Below are 14,196 nucleotides of genomic sequence, written 5' to 3' on the forward strand. Positions count from 1 at the left end.
TGTAGATCATGGACTGACTTGCACTATAATTTACTTCTAGTTGGAAAGAGGGGTTATGAAGCTGCTAAGGCCTCCTAGAAAATGGACTCAGAAATACTGATTCTCATCATGAAACTTCCACCTGAATACTCATTTCCTCACCTTTGCCAACCAATGATTATGCAGTCAGGTTGCTTTTAAATTCACTGCTGACAGATGTGTCTGGGTTTGTCCTTATTGCATGGGTAATATAGAGAAAAAGCATTGGGACTTTTGCTGTTAAAGGTCATGTTCACCTTGGGCTATTCAGGGATGCCCTTTATCCACATGAGGCACTCCTCCTCTGCTCCTGCTTTGTGGAGCTGGCTTTGTTGCTGGTTGTGGTTTCTTTTCTTTTCTTTCTTTCTTTCTTTTTTGTCTTGAAGAACTGGTTAGTTCTATCAAAATGGTTTTCTGCACTTTAAGATGTTAACTGTCCCTTTAATTTCTGGATAAATAGCACTTAGTTCTGGTACATAATGATTTTCACATGTGGGTGAATTGAGTTCATTAGTATTTAGTGAGAATTTCTGGGTTCTAAGGATATCACTTTGTGGTTCTGTTGTTGTTGTTGTTGTTGTTGTTGTTGTTGCTTGTTGAGAATATCCTATGCTGCTGGTGTCAGATTTGTATTGACTGAGAGAGAGAATTTGAAGGTCTCCTTGTCTCTTTCTTGAAGGGTTTTTGTGGGATTGATATTCAACTTCCTCAGAAAGTTTTGTAGAATTCGCCAGTGAAGACTCCTTGGTCAGTATCTTTTATGTGGGGAAAGTTTTTAAATTGTTGATTTGATTTCTGTACTATTATAGATCTATTTGAGTTTCAAAAGAATTTTTTCTTGAGTCAGTTTTAGTGAGTTGTGTCTCTTTAGGAATTTCTCTATTTCACTTAAGTTATTTTATTCATAGGCATGAAGTTGCTTATAGTACTCCTTGTAATTCTCTTCTAGTATTATAAAGTTCCACAGTGACATCTCCCTCTTTTATTTCTGATTTTAGTAACATGAGTCTTTGATCTTATTTTCATGATCAGTCTACATAGAGTTGCCAATTTGTAGTTCTTTCCAAAGAAGCAACTTTAGGTTTTGTTTAATTTCTGTATTTTTTTCTATTCCATGTTTTACTCATTGCTACACTAACATTTTTTATTTTCTTCCTCTCCTAGCTTTAAATTACATTTTTCCTTCTTTTCAATTTTCTTGAGATAAAAGTTTAGGCTATTGATTTGGAATATTTCTTTTTTTATTTTGTAAATATAAGTGTTTAGAGCTATACATGTCTTCCAGGATCTTACTCTGTGTATGACATAAATTTTGGTATGGTGTGTTTTCACTTCCATTTGCTTCAAAATATTTTCTTTGTGTTTTTTTTTTTGTGTGTGTTTTTGACTGACTGGATATTTAGCATACATGCTTAATTTCTACATTTTTTGTGAATTTCTCAAAATTCCTTCTTTTATTGACATCTAGTCTGTTTTCATTTTTATGGGCCAAGATATTTTGTAAAAGTTTAATCATTTAAAATTTGTTGTTGTCTTTTTATGTTTCAGCATAGGGTCTCTTTTGGGGAATGTGCAATGCCTGCTTACGAGGAATGAGTGTCCTGCTGTTGAAGAGTGTATCTGTAAATGTCTGTTAGGTCCATTTGGTTTATGGTTTTCTAAACTATTTCCTTATTGATCTTCTGCCTTATCCTCTTGTCCATTACTGAAGGTGGCATTTTGATGTCTTTAACTGTCAATATTCGATAGTATGCTTCTCCCTTCGGGTTTGTCAGGGTTTTGAGGCTCCTTGCTTAGTGCATTTGTGTTTTATAACAGTTGAGTCTTCTTGATGGGCTAACACATCTTTCATTACAAAATGTTTGTTTTATCTCTAGCGAACTTTTATTTTCTGGGAAATCTATTTTGTGGGGATTGGTGGAAAGAGAGAAACAGTGCTCCCAGCCATGCTTACCTGTGGTAGAACTTCTCCAGCACGGGACTGGGTCTGGTGGGGCAGAAAAAGCAGGCAGCCTGCTCCTCTCAAGGGAAAACCATATCAGGTAGGAAGCTGGGAGGAGAGTGAGCCCTTTATTTTTGGTCACACCTGCCCTTTCCTCAGAAAAGAAAATAATGACCCTTATTCTACAATTCTGATAATCCCTCTCTGTCCCATTTTAAATTTGATAAGACAAAATTAATTTTATGGGATATAGTTTTTCTTATATTTGAAAAATATTACATGTTAGTCTAATTTAGCAAGATTATCTAACAGTGAATTGTTTGTACTTCCAAGTATTAAAAAAGCTTCTGACTTTTGTAATTTCACTATGCATCCTTTGAGTCTGCAATTTCACTGTGCATCCCTTGAGTCTGCATCATTCATTTTGTCAGACTCTGGAAATTTATAGCAATTCATATTTACATAGATACATAAATGTACATACAGATTATCTATTGACCTTGATAATGAATAGCAACTTTTACTACCAGAAAAAGACATAGCATTTTATGAACCATTAAACTAAAGGATACAGGAAACATGTCATCTGTGTTACAGCTTTCAATGATACTAAATAGAACTGCTCTATATTTAAAAGGTGCATTTTCTAGTGTTTTCAGATGAGGTGCTCTTTAGCAGTAAACAGTTAATATGTATCATCTTTATATTGAGAAATGACTAATAAGACTCCGATAATTTGATGAAATGATAGTAAGTTGAAATTCTTTCTCAATTTTCCAATTTTTTCCCCATGAAATTTCAGAAAATGCCTGAATGCTATGAAGGGCTTATATTATATAAAATCTTTCTTATTACAACATAATAATACTACCAATAAAATGATCTATATTAATGACAAACATTAATAGTAGATAGGTAAGCCTTTATTCCCATTAAGGCTTTTATTAGTGTCCCTTAAATTTGAAATAGGATTAATTAATTTTAAGTTCCCAATGATCAAATTCAATTAAGAGAATTCAATAACAAATGACCTAAAGACAACATATTATGTTACCAAGATTGTTTTACTGCATCTCGATATATCAGCATCATTATAGTGAAAGCCAGTTTTATACCTATAAAACAATGTCAAAAGACAAAGTTACCACAAATTTATTTCAAAGATCTAAGGGACTTCTATTAACCGATGTATGGATTTGGCAATCTCATATGAAAGTGCAGAAGAAAGTTCCTGTGAGCACAACAGAACAGTTGGTTTTATGAAGTAGCATTAGCAGAAACAAAGAGGATGATACAGAGGTGGACTGATGAGCATTACACTACTTCAGCCTTCTTTCCTTTCAAAGCCTAAAGCCCCTGAGTTCAATCCCCAGTACCACTCTCCACCAAACAAAAATTAAAACCTAAAGCAGAATTGACTTCCTTACAGTGAAGGCTGTAAATGGCTTATCCAGTATCTTGCTATCACTTTTCTCCTGGTTTCTCAGGTTAAGCAGCCTAGTTTCCATTAGGCAGCACAGAATCTTAGAATGAGCAGCTCCATTTTAGTTTGGCCTTGTTGGAGGCTCAGTTCAAAAAATTGCCTCCTTTAAGTTTTACTTCACAACTGCATTCACAACCAGTCCTTCATTCTTTAAGATCCTCTGCTAGTTTTTGTTATTTAGCTGCAAGATCTTTTATCAATTAATATTCAGTCTATTCTTTCAATACCTAAAATAGCTTTGTAAATTTTCATACCTTTGAGTTTGGTTTTGCAAACAAGAGATAGAATTTCAATTATGTACATTGATATGATGTAGTATTTAGGTTTTCACATATTCTTGAACAAATATGTAACTCTTATTTTCTTCTTAGAATGTATTTTTATGTGATTTTCCTACATTGTATAGCAAAAGAAAGGACTACGCACAAAAATAGGCAATAGAAACCTCTACCTGCACGAGCATAGTATAGTGGTAGCAGTGGATGTGAACAAGCAGTTATGACAGTGGGGTAACTGGAATAGAACACAGCTAAGAAGCATGTGCAAACACGGAATGGCAGGCACCTCAGTACTTCCAAGGAGGTCAGCGCCAGCTTCAGATCGGAAGTCACTTGTGAGTAGTTTTGAATAATGAGCAGAACTGACCCAGGAAGGTAGCACCTTTGACACATGACTGCAAAATAAGTATTCTCAATGAAAGCAAAACCGTTCTGTTTTCTAAGACACATACAAAACCAAAATGTCAGAAAGTGTTTGTAAGTTCTTAATTTTGCTGCAGAAGGTAGTTACTTTATTATGGGACTTGTGCAAAACAGAGAAAATATGTATTTTGTACAAATGACTTCTCAAATGAAAGGCAAAGTAAATGGCAGAGTAAAATGTTCTCTCAATATGAATAAAGTATCAAATTATGCACCCTTATTTCTTTAATTATCTTATTTTATTTGTTCTAAGTAATTGTACACGACAGTAGAGTGCATTTAAACAGTTTAATAGATCATACATATAGAGGGTGATCTCTCATTTTTCTGATTGTACATACTGTAGGATCACATTGGTCATGCAGTCACACATGTACATGAGGTAATGTCTGTTTCATTCTACTATCATTCCTTCCCCCACACCTCTTCCCCTCCCTTCACTCCCCTCTACCTAATATAAAGTGACTATTCTCCCCTACTTCCCCTTCTTAAGTGAATTAGCTTTTGAATATCAGAGAAAACATTCAGCCTTTGCTTTTTGGGTTTGACTTATTTCACTTAGCATGATATTCTCTAACTCCATTCATTTACCAGAAAATGCCAGAATTTTATTCTTCTTTAAATATTTCTTTATCCATTCATCTGTTGAAGGGCATTTGGGTTGGTTCCAAAGTTTAGCTATTGTTAATTGAGCTGCTATAAACACTGATGTGGCTGTGTAAATGTAGTATGTTGATTTTAAGTCCTTTGGGTATAACCAACGAGTGGGATAGCTAGAGTAAATGTTGGTTCCATTCCAAGTTTTCTGAGGAATCTCCATACTGCTTTCCATAATGGTTGCACCAATTTATACTCCCACCAGCAATGTATGAGTGTACCTTTTCCCCCACATCCTCACCAACATTTATTGCAGCTTATATTCCTAATTGCCATTCTGATTGGAGTGAGATGAACTCTTAAACTAGTTTGGATTTGCATTTCTCTAATTGCTATAGATGTTGAACAATTTTTCATCTATTTATTGATCACCTGTATCTCTTCTTCTGCGAAGTATCTGTTCAGTTCCTTAGCCCATTTGTTGATTGAGTTGTTTTTTGGGTGTTGAGTTCTTTATGCATCCTAGACATTAATGCTCTATCTGAGGTGCATGTGATAAAGATTTTCTCTCAGTCTGTAGGCACTCTCTTCTCATTATTGATTGTTTGTAGCCTTATTTTTAATAGATGTATGCCTCAAGAGACAAAAAGAATAAAGTCAGTTACTCCAACCATTAAGATGTCATATGAGGTTGGAGCTTGTCATAGTGATAGATTTGACCCAAGGAAGAACTGAGGACAAACAAGTCAGATTACCATGCAAGAGGGAAGGAGCTGGCATCCCCTCATAGCGTCAAATAAAGATAAAGAAATCCAAGGAACAGGGCTGGCCTTTGGTTAAGCAGGCCAAGATTTAAAGATATGAAGAAATATCAGAACTCATGACACTACAAATAGAAGATCCCAGAAGTGAAGACAAAGCGGCATATTAGATTGTATCTTTGGTAACCTCAGTATTAATGAAAATGTCCAGCTGTTAAACACAGTTGTTTGTAGCCATCCATTGCTATTTTGAGGTCAGGATATCTTCAAATTTTTCTTAAGCAAGAATTTGGGATATAAGACAAATTTTATACTTAGACTGAGTGTATGTACATACATATATATTATATATAGACATTATAAATAGTGTATTAAAAGTAGAAATCATACATTTATTTGTATATTTAAAAATCTGCATATTTATCAAACTAATTTTATTCCTAAAATTTAGGCATAAATTTTACTCAATAAAAGTAACTGCTGAATTATGGAATTACGACTGTGTTACTTAATATATTTGATATTTGAATTATGATAAAATGATATTCTGGTAGGGAAACCAGAAGTGTTGTCTCCCTCTCTTGTATGTACATATGGGTATGTGCATGTGTGAATGTTTCTATAAATAATTTTTAAAGTACCTGAGATTGAAAGAAAAAAAATTATAGAAAACTCTTCTCTCTCTTTCCCTTTGCTTCAAACAGAAGATTGCCAAGTTCCCTAGGAAAATGGCAACAATCAAATTAGGTGAACTAAATATCTTAAATTTTGTAAAATATATGCCTTACCATTTTTTCCAGGAAAAGGTCTTGCAATGAAGCTATGAAGCTAGTACATTAATATATGTCAGTAAGTTACTTTCTGGAAGAAAATTACTTTGGTATTACTTGAAAACAATGCTTCTCCTATAAAGTCCTCCCTTCTTTTTTCCTAAGGGCAATATATCAAAGCAAGGTCTTTGTTGCTTAAGAATCCAAATGCTTTAGCAACTTAGTCAGCCAATGTGATCATAATTCCCGTGTCATGAAAACAGTCACTGAAGAATTTTCCAAATTGTATTCATTGGGGAAAACAATTAATAGTTGAAAAAAATGAATTAGTTCTGATTATCTAAAACTCCTCCCAGAACCACCAGAACTAATCAAGTCTTCCCTGGCATACCTTCAAGAACCCTCTGCTTTTCTGTTAGCCAAATGCTACACCCCATCAAGTCTTTCAAACTGTGTGAAGCGCAGTCTTAGGAGTCATTGTCTGGGTCACCACTGTCCAGGGATCATTTAGGATGGTACTTATGTGTTCCTAGCAGATCCCACACACCCTGCTGTGCAGATAGATGACTTCCAGTGGGAGCCAACCAGGAAGATTAGATAGTGAATGAAGACCTTAGAGCTACTTTTTCTTGTGTATAAATAGTTGAAAAGAAAATGAGATTGCACATCTTGTACAACTATAGAAACGAAATGATGTACCCCATTTGTTACAAAGAATCAAAATGCAGTCTGTGAAAAATAAAAAAAAATAAAAAAGAAAATGTGATTGTAGAACAAATGAAAGGTCTCTACAGAGTAATGGAAATTTTAAAAGAACAAATGAACATTCTAGAACCTAAATTTGTGATATCTGAAATGTAAAATCCACTGAAAGACCTTAAATATCAGACAAAAACAAGGGAAATAGGAAAGGTCAATGCATTTGAAGATAGAACAATGGAAATTATTTGATATGAAAGAGAGATAAAAGCAAGAGACTGAAAAGAGAAATCAGAAGAAACATAGTCAACACTGGATCAATATGAGTAGAGATTAAGAAAAGAGAAAGTATATTTGAATAATTAATTGTTTACTAAAAATTTATCAAATATGATAAAAACCATAAACTTTATAATCATTTTCAATAAAGAGAAAGAAAACTAATCTTAGATATGTAATCACCAAGCTACTAAAACCAAAAATAAAAATAAAATCTTGAAATTAACAAAAGAAAACACTTGATAGATTATATAACTTCATTTCATCATGTCTTTTGAAGAGAAATATTAAATTATAATTCAGTTGAAGTTCAGAAAAATTATGGATTAGATTACATAATGAGAATCATGATGCAAACTACCTCAGAGTTCTTATCAGAAACAAAGGAGATCAGAACACAGTGGAACAATATCTTCCAAGTTTTGAAAAGAAAATAAATTCTCTCAATACAAAGAATACATTCTTTCACAGGTAAGAGAAAATGTCATTTTATGATAAAAATTGACAAACTGTCACCAACACACCTGGACTTCAAGAAACACAACAGAAGGTCTTCAGATGGGGCTGCTGATACCAAACAAAGACCCAGACATAGGAAGGAAGAAGAATCACCCACAGTGAGAAGCATGAAGGAAAACATTTTTAATGTGATTAATTAATTTAATCAACAATAACTATTTAAAACAAATAGTACAAATTTATAGCACATTGGGTTTATATACACACACAATCACAGAAACTGCTTTTTAATTCTTTTATTTCCTATGATGTAATATAATAGTAACTTAAAATGGACTTTGACAATTTTAATGTAGAAATGTAATCTTCAGAGCAATATTTTTAAAAGTCCAAATAGCTACAGCTAAAATATCAATACAAAATTACAGAGAAATGCAAAAATTCATTCAGTAACAAATTTCTAAAATTTCTTTGCCCCTACCAAGAGTTCCAATGTAATAAAACTATCAGTCACTCACTGACTATCTCTTTCTTCTTATGTCCACATGGCTCTTATTCAAGTAGGATTCCAAAGCTCCTAGAAATAATCTGTCTCTCTCTTCCTCTCTTTGTCTCTTTCTCTGTCACATATACCTTGAATGTTTCCTCGCTTACCTGAAGTCAGTACCTGAATAGTGTAGGTGGAATGCCAATGTTCTGACTTAGTGTAAATTAACTCCCAACTCAGCACAGAGGAACAGGATTCCTAATGTTCTCTGGTCTAAGCACTCTCCAGTTTTCGGAGGATGGTTTTGATCATTGTTCCTTTGCATCACTGTTATGACTTCTTCTGTTCCTATGTGCAGATGATGTCCTTGAATTGTTTCATTAGGGAAAGATAAATGCAACCAAAGGGAATTTTTCATCTTGCCACCATTAAATCTTCCACCCCGGCTGTACTCATCAACCTCGATTTTCTTAAAATGGAATACTTAGCCAGCCGTAGTCCAAGCACTCCACTTTTTGAATGAATATCAAATGACTCTCACTTATATAGAAACATTAATCCAGAAATGAGCTTCAATTTTCCCTTAACATTTTTAGAATATTTGCATTAGCATACAAAAATGCTGTATCACAATATAATAAAAAAAATTCCTCCCTGGACTCCACATATCCCTCATACACTAATCCAATTTTCTGATCCCTCTTTACGTTAAGAATGTTGTGATTGGAGCTGCTTTTGCTCTTGGTCCATTGTTATATCTCATTCTCTCCTGAAAAGAAACCCTATAGATTCCCCTTGCCCACCCCAAACATAAACTAAAGCCACTCTTTTCAAGGTGATGGTTGATGTCCTTGTTGCCACATCTAGTGGGCAATTTGTTGTCTTCATCCCAAATGATCTATCAATAAAATTTGAGGGAGATAGACTTATTTTAAAAGTAGGTGTGATTAACATTTTTTCTTAAATTGCCTTTCCCTTTCTCCATGGCCACTCCTTTCAGATTCCCAGCTAAATTATCTACAGCAAATACACCTCTGAGTGCACATATCAGCACCTAAGGAGGGCTTAGACCCCATAGTGTATTTCTTCAACGTCATCCCTTTTTAATAACAGAAAATGAAAAGCATTCTGATTTCTGAAGTTAAAAATACAAAGAGAATAGACATAATCAATATAGCACTAGTTAATGTAAGGTCTCAGAAAATTATTATTCAAATACAGATTGAGCATCCTTAAGCTGAAAATCAGAAATCTGAAATGTTCCAAAATCCAAAACTCTTTGAGTGGTGACATCATTTCACAAACTGCAAATTTCACAACTGACCTCATGTGATAGATCTCAGTCAAAACCAGACACATTAAAATATTACATAAAATTAACTTCTAGTTGTGCATATAAGGTATACCTGAAAAATTAACAAACTTTCTGTTTGGATTGGGGTCCCAGCCCCAAGAATTCTCACTATGTATGTGCAAAATTCCAAAATCCAAAATGAAATCTGAAAAACTTTTTCTCCCATGCATTTTAGATAAGTGATTTTAATCCATATAAAGACACATTTTATTTTGATTGGAGACAGAAAAAATGGAGGAAAATCTCTAAGATTGAGAAAATAAACTCTTTTAAATTCCATAGATTATAAGAAAAAGTAATAACATTTTCACTTTTTTGGATTTATTTTTAAAGAAAGCAAGCACAACGAGATGTTTCAAATAGAATTAAAGGTGTGTGTGTGTGAGAGAAAGAGAGAAAAGGAGAGGAAATTTTTATGGGTATAACAAATGGATTTTTGGATTTATATGTGCTTTATGGCTTTAGAATAATAGGAATGGAAAGACTTTATTTCATTGTAAGAACAGATACATTTACTCTCTATAGCTAAGTGTCTCCAGTATCCCTGAAATGTCAGAAAATATAAAAGAAATTAGATCTTATAATTTATATTTTACCATCAACATCAGGGAATTACATTTATCTTTTGCAAATTACTTCATAACACCTTTTAAAATTTTCACTAGGTACCATACAAAATTATTAATAAAGGACTTTGATGTAATTTCTGTACTTTCTGTAATTCTGCAAAGTATTATGTTCAATAGAACTGTGCTAACATTACTGAGAGTAAATTTTTATAAGCATGAAAGGAAGAAGTGCTCAATGTGAGCTCTGATTTGTATCTAATTAGACTCAATTTTGGCCGCTTTGGGATGCAGAATGGTCCTCATTTCCTGTTTGTTAAATCTGATCTGAGGTCTCAAGTTTCTAAGCTGCAGACCAGCTTCGTTTTACTCTCTCTGATGCACCCTGTACTGTCTCAGACAAGTCACCTCTCTGTCCTGCACAGGACCTTGGCCAGTAGGACTTACACAGAAGAGAGTGCAGAAGCAAAGAGCAGAGCAAGAATGCAGAGAGATCAGGTGGAGTGTGATTACAAGGACGGAAACTGAGGTGGCCATACCCAGGAAAAGTGAAGTAGGGGAAGGGTCTGCTAAATATAAGAGAAAAAAGGCAACTTGTACGTGTGTGCATGTGTTCATATCATACAATGCTTGGCACAATTAATAGTCTACAATTTCAATTTTTATTTATTTAGAGAGCATTTCAACATAGCAAAAGCCGTGGGCACCAAAGAGGAAAAGGCCTTGGACAGAGCAGGAAAGTCACAGGGCCTGAAGAAATTTCAGACAGGGCAGAATAAATGTTTCCTCCACTAAGTAATGTTTAAGTGAAAGAACGATCCATTACATTTTTATTATGTGACACAAGCCATGTTTCTCTAATGATGACAATTGCATTACCTTACTTTGATAAGCGCTGGTCTTTTGGTGTATGGAGTATGTCGATAATTATTATTCATAAAGGGCCTTTTCTGAATTGACACCTGAAAAACAAAGAAACAAAGCCTGCTACCTTTAGATTCTTTTACAATTTCAGGCCTGTTCATTGTGTCTCAGGTTCATGCTTTAGGTGTGTGTGGGAATCGGCCCTGCCTTAGTCGTTGTGGTCACAAGAGTTCTACCCTTGAAAGAAGGTGTCAGATGGAGTAAATGCAAGCCATGCTATAATCATGCTTGACATGAACCTTCTATAATTCTGGAAGGTTTGGACTCTAAGGAGGAGTAGAAAGGAAGTGAGCAGTGGAGAATGGGTCTAGAAGGGCCCAGGAGTGCAAAAGTGACTATCTTTTACATGATGTCTATTTTTTTTATTTATTATTATTATTATTATTATTATTGTATACAAATGGGATACATGTTGTTTCTCTATTTGTACATGGAGTCAAGGCATACCATTTGTGTAATCATACGTTTACATAGGGCAATGATGTTTGATTCATTATTTTTTTCCCTTCCCCCCCACCCCTCCCACCCCTCTTTTCCCTCTATACAGTCCTTCTTTCCTTCATTCTTACCACACTCCTTATCCCTAACCCTAAACCTAACCCTAAACCTAATGCTAACCCCTCCCACCCCCCATTATATGTCCTCATCCATTTATCAGCGAGATCATTCGTCCTTTAGTTTTTTGAGATTGGCTTATCTCACTTAGCATGATATTCTCCAATTTCATCCATTTGCCTGCAAATGCCATAATTTTATCATTCTTCATTGCAAAGTAATATTCCATTGTATATATATGCCACAGTTTCTTTATCCATTCATCAACTGAAGGGCATCGAGGTTGGTTCCACAATCTGGCTATGGTGAATTGAGCAGCCGATGTCTATTTCTAAATTGCAAAACATGGTGGGAGTGGAAATGCATCATATCCACAGCACATTGGCATCAATAACGGGGAGAAAGTAGGCTAGGTATTTGGCACAGTTAAAAGTAACCTGGCAGTGAACTATACCCCAAATCTCAGCGACTCCAGAGGCTGAGGCAGGAGGAGTCCACATTTGAAGCCAACCTGGGCAAATAAGCAAGACCCTGTCTCAAACTAAAACGTAAAAAAGGGCTTGGGATCCAACTCAGTGGCAGTGTCCCTTGGTTCAATCCCTGGTGCCAGGGGGAGGGGTGGTGGAAGAGAGTAATTGTTTTCTTTATCTAATTAATTACTTTCTTCTTGACCCTAGGTTACATTGTAACCAAAATTTTGATGAGAGAGTCATCTTTAACATTAGCATTTTATTCAAATACTTCATTTTAAAAAGTAGGCAGTGACAATTTTATCATCAAAAACTGTCCCTTCTCTTCAAAAAAATAAAAATAATAGCATACAAAGTACATAATATCTGAGAAAACATATTTTAAACTCAAAAACTGCTCACATTGATTTTTTTCAGTGTGAATGACATTAACAATGGCATTAACAACTGGGTGAGGAAGAAGGAAAACTTCAGAAGTTAGGGAACAGGGCACACAGAGATCTCTTGTGAGCGATGTTATGTTTATGTCGCTGATAGCCAATTTCAGAACACACTGTCCTGAACTTTACAAGCTGGACAGAAGACATGCTGAAAAACAAGATTGTTGACTGCTGGGATCATAAGAGCAGAGCATTCATGGTGGCCCATCTCAGTCTGAAGTGGATGGAAACAGCGGATGTGCCAAAGGCAGAAGCTTTGGCAGCAAGACGCAGAAACTGACTCAAGGAGCTGCTCATCCCTGGGCCCACTCTGCTCTTCCATGCTGCTGTTCTGTAGAACTTGAGGGTCCTGCAGCAGAACTTTTCTCCCTGAAGGACAGAGCAATCGAAAATTTTGGAAACGTTGCTCGGAAATAGTGTTCACGATAACAATTTAAAGGGAGGGCCCTCTGCAATATCACTGAGATGGAGTGATTCCTTCTAAATTCATTCCAAAAATAGTTCAAACATTTTTGGGTGTATGACATGTGATAGGCATAGTGCTTGGTCTTAAAAGCTAGTCCTTGCTCTCAGACAGTCTATTTCCCAGTGAAAAAAATTCAGGTCAGCTCTATTTCGCTCTGTTTCAGTATGTTTTGGTTACAGGCATATTGGCATATGCTCAGGGTTCCTTTTGGAACTCAGGAGCGCATTAACAGGTCCCCCAGTGGGGTGGCACTGAGAACCACAACCAATGCAGTATACATTCACACAAGCAAGTTGGATAGAAGTGTATATTTTAAAGTATATGGTATAATTAGGCATTGTTTCATTATTCATGCGATAAATGGGCGGAGATGAGTTCTAACCCCTGGAGATACTGCCAGTTGGTGCATCTGAATGCTCATGGTGCTCATTTGTGGCCCTGACTTCTGGACCTTTGTGGCAAATGTGAGCCCTTCTTTCTGGGAGGGTCTTTCAGGATTGGGTAGACATTTCTAAGCAGTTTAACAAATCAAATATACCAGAAGAAGACAGACTATCCTAGTTTAGATTAATTCATTTCTTCTGTCAATTTTGTTTATGTTCTCATTTAGGATGGTGATTCAGGGATGGAACTAAATAATGTGGACATCTGTGGGACTCAGAAGGCACTCCCAAGTTGGTGGTTGGAAATGTTGTCCAGCACAATGGAGGAGCAAATACTGAGTGGTTCCCTAGGTAGTCTCTACCTTTGGGCGTATCATATGCCAGAAGTGTTGGGAGTTGGTGCTTCTGAGATCCCAAGGTAAGGGTGTGATGGGGTTTGAACTTCAGCCTCTCCCAGAGCATGTACCATCCCACTCTCCTGCATTCTATAACTCCCTCATCACCTACGCCTTTGTCTCTCTTTTATTTTTCTTTTAGATTTGAATTCTTAGGTGACATTGCCCTCTTCTGATCTGTCTTTTCATAGTCAAAGTAGGCAAAGGAGGGATCTGATAAGGCAAATGAGGGACAAAGACTTCCAAGAGTTGATGAGAGCAAACTCCCATCCATAGCTTGAGTGATGCTTTGACACTGCAGGTCAGTGGAGCAATCGCCTGTGCGTTATGCAGATGACAGATGCACACATTGCTAATGGATGGTCCACTGCTGGTTAAAATCATATGCAAAGCACATAAACCCTAATGCATACATTCACAATTATTGGAGAAGATCAAAAAGATAAA

Source organism: Sciurus carolinensis, chromosome 15 (genome assembly GCF_902686445.1).
Source record: "Sciurus carolinensis chromosome 15, mSciCar1.2, whole genome shotgun sequence".
NCBI classification, from domain to species: Eukaryota; Metazoa; Chordata; class Mammalia; order Rodentia; family Sciuridae; genus Sciurus; species Sciurus carolinensis.